Consider the following 9,561-nt stretch of genomic DNA (forward strand, 5'->3'; position numbering starts at 1 on the left):
TTTTGTTATGTTTAAATGCATACAAATGATAACAATTATTCTCGTTATCGTTAGGAAATGTTTTTGATTGATTGGGAAATGTTATGCAACAAGGTTTAATAGTATGATACTGTAGAGTTTTTAGACAAGTACGTACATCAAATAAAGTTGAAGTGCGTTGATGAGTTCTTCTAAATGAGGTGGTGTGTTCTTCTAAATGAGTATCAATGTATATGATCAATTAACTATGACACAGTTGCCTTTTTGGGGGAGACAAAGAGTGGTCGGGATGGAGTCATGAAAACACAAAGAGTGGTTTTGATTTCGTGGTCGAACAAAGGGAAGGTCTACTCCGTCCGTTCCACAGGTATAGACTTATCCACCGTCCTTTGTGGATTTAGTTTCCATTTTAAGTTTGATTTTTCTCCCAAACCAACTCAAAATAACCGTGTCAGTATCAGTTATCCCACGTTAGTAGGAACTGCAATTGGTCAGTTTCACCGGAAGAATATATAAACACTCTCTGCCTATTTTTCTACTTGGGAGTTCTTTTACATATGACTTTTTTCTTCAATTTTAGAATGCCCATCTCAAGCACCGACCTGATAGAAAGGGCAATAAAGGCCAGAAAACAAAAACAAAAAAATAAGTAAATGATCCATTGAAGCAAAAAAGACCTTTAGTAGCATTCTTTCTGTTCATATCAGATGTTAAGAAGAAGGGGACGACTGGAAACATAATCAAGGTTTGTTTCTTTATTTATTGGTTTTGGATTTTCCTGATCGACATTACTGCACAATATCTATCTGATCATCTCAAAAAAAAATTGGATCGGTTTCCTGATCATCTCAATATGAAAGTCTGTCACGAAGTTCATTTGGGAACACATTAACTGATCAAAATTTATTTGGAAATTTAAGGATGTAAATCCGTTGTATAAACATTTTTTTTTCGGGTTTAGGAATATAATTTTGCACAATTATCACTTTGCAGGCCGTGCATTGCACTGGATGACAGAAAAACTAACAAGTACGTCTCTAAGAATCCTGAAATTCGGGACATGCTGTCTTCAGAATCCAGTTCGCCAACCGTTACTACGTGAACCACCTAGAGACTTGGGAGAATTATATGAAGGGGACGACGCCAGATCAAATTTGTCACAGACACATTTGAAAGTATAATGCGGCAGATGCGACCAGCCATGGATCTTTGAATGGAATAGAGATTTGAGACCTTTCTGACAATTCCGAGAAATGAGAGACATGCAGGTTAGTCCAACCATACATCAATGATCCTTCTTTCTCATTGTTTGTTCGTGGAAATGAAATTAAATATGAAACCGAAGTCCGGACTATGAAATTAAATGCTAGACTTCGGCATCAAGAATATTTTCTTTTCCTATATTATGTATCTTCGTTGTATATGCCTATCCTATGAATATGTGTCATCTTCTTTTTCACATGTCTTATACTGTTGTTGTTGCTTAAGGGAGACGCAAAAAACAATGGTCGATGGTGATGGTTACGAGAGATGCAAAGATAATGGTGAATGGAATTGATCGAGGGTGAACTAAAAGTTTCTTACTTCATTTTCGTTTTGTTGTTTTTATTTCATTTCCAATTACTAGTAATTTGATCTTCTTCGTGCAGGTGCAAGTGGAATTGGTTTGTAGACGTAAAAATGGACTGAAAAGACATGTATATAGTGTGTTCGCCTGCAAGTGCAACGAATCTATTAGAGATTTTCTACAAAATCCATAATCATAGTTAGTTTTTGGGTGTTGTGGCCTGTATGTAATTTAAGTAAAACGTTTTTCTGTGTTCATACGTTCAGTTGATTGTATTCCTAAAGATTTTGTGGACTCCAAAATGTGGTGTTTTTGGAGTTGGGAGGGATAGGTGAATACTTTGTTTTACTATGAATATTGTGAACTTTTTTTTTATCGGTCTAACTCTTAATAGTTTTAACAGAATCAATTGTATGTTCTTAGAATGTGACATCCTACTGCCATATTAGGCGACGGGCATCTAATGTTTTTGTCTGCATTTTTCTTTGCAAACATAATTCATTGTACACCAAATCAAAACATCCATCGTATATTACAAGTGAGCTTATAAGTAAGGAGTTTGTTAAAAAAAAATAATCAAATTATAAACTTTTAACAAATATCTATCTACTTAGATTTTAATCTCTCCAAGTACAATGAATGCATCGAAGGTTGTGTTGGGTGCAATAATAAAAAACAAGGAAAAATCAAATAAGCAAAAGTTATTGATACTTAGCTCATTTATAATGGAAGTGATTGATTTGATGAAACGAATGAGCTCCCTATATCTCCGCAACAACAATAAGGCAAAATTTTGGAAAAACAGAGTGAGTCATGTGTTCAACACGTTGCCCTTAAGACATTAGCGCCCGGCTACACTCAATAGTGATGCTATAGCCTTCACAGGACGGATATCTCCAGGATAAAACACCCTACTACACCTACTACTAGCATATGTAGTAGATGCTCAACTTGAGCTTGGCAACTCCGAAAAAACCGTTAAGGAAAATCGCGAACTCTTAAGAAACGCTATAAAATATTTTCCCTTAGGGGTCCCTCTAAAATATAGAGCAACCCCTTTCCCATCGATTTTACAAAAGTAGTGAATTTCTTTATATAATGGAATAAAACAATTTAAGAAGTGGAAACTCCACAATGTGGGACTAATAAGTTTATATAGTTTCTTAAAACTACTAAAAATTGGAAACTCCACAATGTGGGACTAAAAAGTTTCATTCACAAAAGAAAACAATAAATTATAATTTTTTATTAAAACTTTAAAAAATTATTTTTTTTATTAATCGTTTTCCAACGGGTTGCATAATTCAAGCCAAAAGCGCGGCGAAATCATGAAGTTCCCTGCAACTAAGACACCACTGTATTCTTTTTGCTCAAATTATGTCCTTATCTTATCTTTTTTTTCTTTTTTCTTTTATGGAACATTAGTGGAGTTTCTATTGAGTAAACTCTCTTGCATATAGACGAACTTTTGGAATCAATTCCTATAAGAGATCGTTGTTAATGTTCACGTTCCAAAAGGAACTACTAAATAGGAGCCATTTGAAGGCTAATGGAAATTTATTTGAAACCTATGCTTCTCTTCGTAACCATAGAGAAATACTTCGCTCAAATAACCATATAATATTTGTAATTCCTTGGTAATCTCCTGGTGACTACATTGATAACATAAAAAATACAAACTTTAATTCATCCCAGTTTGTGTTGTCTGAATCAGCTAAGCTACATATATATTTCTTTTTTTTTTTAATCCTATACTACTTCATCCCATTTTTACCGCTCTGAATCAGCTTAACAATTTAAGTTTTACGGGGTCATCTCTGTTTACGTTAGAGTTTTATGTTTGATGTTGTATTAATGAAAATTAGCACATCAAAACTCTATGTTTACCAAAGTAAAGTTGTTGCACATTATCTACAAGAAAATCCAGGAGACAAAATGATTTACATGACGGAAGCCAGAAGGATTCAGCGCGGCCAAACAAGGGACTGGAATTTTTTTTTTGTACAACACAATAGCAAGAAGTTGTCGTAGAGATGGAAAAATAGTCTTAATTGTTGCTTCATCTGGTATATCGCTTCACTACTTCTTGATGGAGGTCGAACATCACATTCCACTTTTAATATTCCATTTGAAGTCCAAGACGATAACAGTATTAATATTAGTAAAGACTCGGATTACGCCCAGTTGCTTAAAGAAGTCAGAATGATCATATGGGATGAAGTTTCAATGCAACATAGATTTTGTGTGGAAGCAGTTGATCGCCTACTACGAGATATTCGCTGTGATGACAGACACTTTGGAGGTGTAACAGTCGTCTTGGTTGGAGACTTTAGACAGACTCTACCGGTGGTCTCGAATGCAAGTCGATAACAAACTGTTGGAGCATATATAAGAGGTTCATTGCTTTGGGATTACATTACTGTCTTGACGCTAAACCAAAATATGCGATTGGAGCAGGAACCGGAAAATTTGGAGTTTGCTGACTACTTGCTTGAGGCAATGAAATTTCATTGAATAAAACTATATTTATCGTAGACATAGATATTTTAAATATGATTAATTGACATGTAGATTGGAACGAACCCTGAAGAGGTTGTTAATCTTCCATCGACAATGGGTCGATGTCAAAACATGCATGAGCTAATATCTTTGGTGTATCCGCTGTTGGGAATGGATGAACCAATGTCACCCGAATACTTCACCGATAGGATCATTTTATCTCCACATAATGAAGACGTCCATAACATTGATATGAACGCATTAGAAAGATTACATGGGGAGACTTACACGTATTTTGCTGCTGACAAAATGATTCGGGATGATCATGGAAGGGATTCCGATTTTACAACTGAATTTCTCAACAATTTGAGTCAACCAGGATCACATCCATTTAAGCTAAACCTTAAAGTTGGATGTCCCATTATGTTGCCGAGAAATATGGCACCGAAAGAAGGCCGTTGTAATGTTATAAGACTGGTGGTGACGAGGTGCGGACGACACGTGATTGAAGCTAAAATCACAACCAGAGAAAAAGCCGGTGAAGTAGTATTCATCCCCAGAATAACTTTTCAACCTTCAACTTCAGAGCTAAACATACAAATGGAAAGACGTCAATTTCCCATACGCAACACAACCTTCAGATTCAGAGCTAAACATACAAATGGAAAGACGTCAATTTCCCATACTCGTTGCATATGCGATGACTATTAACAAATCACAGGGACAATCGGTGAAGTATGTGGGAATTGATTTACGTACTCCAATATTTAGCCATGGTCAGCTATATGTCGCATTGTCCCGATGTACTGCTGCAAGGAGAATTACTTTATTGTTTCCAAATGAATCAAATGTGTCTTTAGATCCGGTAACAACAAATATAATGTATCCTGAAATATTATTGTAGAATTTTATGCTTCTTTTAATTTTCTAGATTGTATGGAACATGTAATTTTTAATATTTCTTTAGATTGGATGATTTTATTAGTTTGTTACTTTAGTATTTCGTGAAAAAACAAACTCCCAGCATAAGAATATCCCCAATGCTTGCACTAATCCGGATTTGGTCCAAACACGTATAAAATTAATACACCAACACGCTGAAGGCGTACGAGAGGTTGAGACCAGGCCGAAGGCCTGGTTGATACCCTAGTACAGTACTATGAAAGCGTCCCTTCAGTGCGTGAATGTATGTGATCTGCAGTCGACACAACCATATATAAGGCACAAGATTACATATGCACACTAGTAGTTAGGAGGGTTTATGATGTTACTTGGTAAATGCACAAGTGATCTCAAGAAATTCTTTGCTTTTAAGTATCTGACATATGTGATAGTTAATCATTTGCGAAGTTCGTCTTTATAAGTTTCTCTTTAAGGATACAAAAAATTTGATTATCAATGGAATGTGCACAAATTTTTTTATTATCAATGGAATGCTACAAATATTGTATATGTTGATTAACCATTTCTGTAGTTCAAATGTTTTTTTTTCCTAATTCCTGACCACTTATTAATTTTATAGGAGAATGCTAGACAACTTTGATCAGAGAATGACTTGAAGTTTTCGAAAATAGTAAGGACACAAGCTTCATTTTGGTACTAATGATGTGCTTCAGATTTACAAATAGTGGACTTTTTTTTCTAATTCCACTGACATATATGCTTTTTAATTTGTTTTCTTGCAGTCGTGATGCAAACATATTTTGAATACTTGAAAAATGGTTGCCCAACTTTGCTGACGCAACTCTTGGAGTACGTTGCTAAAGTTAGGGAACATTTTGTTGCTCACCAAGTAGTGTATTCTATACACTGTAATTATATCACCAATAAAAGTGTTGTTACGGAAGAATTACATTTCTCTACATTATGTGATTTTATAGGGGGAAAAAACATTTCTTTATCAAATGATGGAGAGATACCATTGACAGTCCTTTTAGTTATATCCATGTACTATATATTTTCTTACGATACCTAATACACATCACCATTGTCATTATACATTTCATTCTCCAAAATTCATGTTTGATGCATAAAATAGTCTACACATCAAAAAAGATAAACTAAACAATGAGAAGACATTGAAAAGAGATTCTAACACTAAGAACATTGGGGTACACATCTATTTTCGGGATTTTGTAGATGTGTACATATTTGTACACCATTGTCTATTCTCATTTATTAATTCGATTTATGAACATTATATTTTTTTATATCTAGTCCATGTATTATGTAGCTTTTTAAACCAACTATGTATTGCAGGTGATGGATTGCAGCAAAGAAATGTGGTATCCCTGAATTATCTATCCATATCAGGATCTGAACTTAAGGTATATTTCTGTTGTGGCTTGTATGGGTTCATTTTTACCATTTGGTTCTTATTCCTTCAGATCTATCTGATCTCCTCTTGGACCTTTTTACAATTGAACTTTCTTGTTCTTTTTCACATTCTACGAAAACCTATTAAGGATGTTGAGAAATCCTTTCCCCCTAAACTTTTTGTATTCTTCGGGTTGAAATATTCTCTCTCTAGAAGCAATGATCACTAGACTCATTCTCTAAAATGTGGTGAAATTCTTTGTATCACTACTGAATTTCCCATTTGTTAGTTAATGAATGTATTATAAGTGGATTCTGGAAGGTAACTTTGATGACTTGAACAAAGGAGTCAATGAGAACCAGTTCGTGCATATTTTGTTATTGAATTATTATCGTGCACATAATTGTACACCAGTTGATTCTTAATGTGTACATAATTGTACACATACTGATTTTTAACGTGCACATAGTTGTACACATGTTGATCCTTTCTCATACTTTTATGGTAACTGCAGGTCCTTGTGTCATTTCCTTGACCATGTGAAGTTCAAGAGCAAAGATGACTTTTCTGAGAAGCACAAGAACCTGAGCTCTTTTACTGAACCTAAGGTATGTCTTTATTGTTGCTTGTATGGATTTATTTTTCATCTGATTTTTTTCCTTCGGATCCATCAGATCTCCTCCCAGATTCTTTTGCAATTGAACTTTGTTATTCTTTTTCACATTGTACGAAGATTTATTAAGGATGTGTACATATGGTTGTACACCATTTTACAATCTCAATAATATATGACCTGTTTTGTCGGTGTGGATGTGGATGTGGGTTTGTTTTTTAATGGGCGTGTACATAGTTGTATACCATTGTTCTATCTCAATAATATATGCATGTTTTGGGTATAAATGATGAATTTTTGTAAGTGTCTACATAGTTGTACATCATTATGCTCTCTCGTGATTTTATGGGGTTTTTTTCTTCTTGTATGTATGTAATATGTTAGATTTGTTGGGGTTTTGTATGTGCATACATATTTGTACACCATTGTACAATGTCAATAATATGTATGAATTGTTTTGTGGACATGGATGTTTGTGTTTTTAGATTTATTATAGGTGTGTACATAGTAGTTATACACCACTGTGCTATCTCAATAATATATGCATATTTTTTGGGTATATATGCTGAATTTTTGCAAGTGTGTTTGTAATTGTACGCCATTATCTTCTCTCATGAATTTATGGCCTTTTCTGTAGGTATATGTGTTGGATTTATTGGATTATTGTAGGTGTATACACCATTGCACAGTCTCAATGATATATGGTCTGTTTTGGGTATGGATGCTAGATTTTTGTAGGTGTCTACATCATTGTACTCTCCCAAAAATATAAAAAAAAACTAATTTTTGATGAGACACCAAGTTGTTTTTGGATATCATGGGATGATTTTAATAACATTCTTGCGTGTTTAGGTACTTTTCGAGGGAGCTTAAGAAAGTGAAGAAGAACAATGGACAAGTTTTAGATCTTAATAAAGTATACCTGTAGGAAGTAATTCACATGAAAAAATTCATCTCATGCTTCAAAAAAAAAAAACAAAAAAAAAACAGATAGAAAGTCGTGAGCCTAATTAATATAAGAAACAGCTTGGACGGTATCAAAAACCAATATCCAAGTGTCAATCAATTTAATCAACAACCAAAGGTTGGATTCACAATTAATTGAATTTACGCACAACCTGTGATATTTCTATTATATAACAAAATATAATGCGAAAAAGAAATAACACAGACACCTGAAATTTTATTAACGAGGAAACCGCAAATGCAGAAAAACCCCGGGACCTAGTCCAAATTTGAACACCACACTGTATTAAGCCATTACAGACACTAGCCTACTACCAAGCTAACTTCGGACTGGAATGTAGTTGAGCCCTAATCAATCTCACACTGATCAAGGTATAGTTGCGTTCTTTACTCCTCTTGAACCATGCCGTATTCTACGCACTTGATTCCCTTAGCTGATCTCACCCACAAGTAAGAGTTGCTACGACTCAAAGTCGAAGACTTGATAAATAAATCTGTCTCACACTGAAAATTCTATTGTATAGACAAATCTGTCTCCCACATATATACCTATGAGTTTTGTTCCGTCTTTTGATAAATTAAAGTGAACATGAACCAATTGATAAACCGGACTTATATTCCCGAATAACGGCCTAGTATTATCAATCACCTCACAATAATCTTAATCGATTAACGAAACAAGATATTGTGGAATCACAAACGATGAGACTAAGATGTTTGTGACTACTTTTCAATAATACAAACAAATATAATGCGGAAAAGAAATAATACAGACACCAAAAATTTTGTTAACGAGGAAGCCGCAAATGCAGAAAAACCTCGGGACCCAGTCCAGATTTGAACACAACATTGTATTAAGCCACTACAGACACTAGCCTACTCCAAGTTAACTTAGGACTGGAATGTAGTTGAGCACTAACCAATCTCACACTGATCAAGGTAAAGTTACGCTCCTTACATCTCTGAATCCCAATAAGACTCTACGCACTTGATACCCTTAGCTGATCTCACCCAAAACTAAGAGTTGCTACGACCCAGAGTGGAAGACTTGATAAACCAATCTGTCTGACACAGAAAAGTCTATAGAATAGATAAATCTGTCTCCCACAGATATACCTATGAGTTTTGTTCCGTCTTTTGATAAATCAAGGTGAACATGAAATTGATATATCAGACTTATATTCCCGAAGAAAAGCCTATAAATATCAATTACCTCATAATAATCTTAATTGTATGGTAGCGAAACAAGACATTGTGGAATCACGAACGATGAGACGAAGATGTTTTTGACTACTTTTTATCTTGCCTATCGGAGATTAAATATCGATCCAATCTTAGATAAGATAGTACTCAATCATGATTGAAAACAACAAGATCAGAACATGCAACTACAGAGAAAATAGTTGGGTCTGGCTTCACAATCCCAATGAAGTCTTCAAGTCGTTAACCTACAGGGTTCCATGAAAAACCTCAAGTTAACCGACAATCAACTCTAGTCGCAAATAGTATCATACAGGAGGTGTGGGGATTAGGTTTCCCAGTTGCTAGAGTTCTCCTTTATATAGTATTCTAATCAGGGTTTGCAATCAATTTACCTTGGTAACAAAGCATTCAATATTC

The 9,561-nt window shown here is 34.7% G+C and overlaps 1 long non-coding RNA gene across 1 annotated transcript; it reads left to right on the forward strand.

Annotated features, from left to right (window-relative positions):
* The first annotated feature begins 554 nt into the window (after positions 1–554).
* On the forward strand, positions 555–1,835 carry LOC113354188. Its single transcript, XR_003361716.1, has 4 exons — positions 555–724; positions 973–1,247; positions 1,468–1,543; positions 1,629–1,835. It is a non-coding gene; the product is annotated as an uncharacterized LOC113354188 (long non-coding RNA).
* Positions 1,836–9,561: the final 7,726 nt, after the last annotated feature.

Source organism: Papaver somniferum, chromosome 2, assembly GCF_003573695.1.
Source record: "Papaver somniferum cultivar HN1 chromosome 2, ASM357369v1, whole genome shotgun sequence".
In the NCBI taxonomy this organism is placed as follows: Eukaryota; Viridiplantae; Streptophyta; class Magnoliopsida; order Ranunculales; family Papaveraceae; genus Papaver; species Papaver somniferum.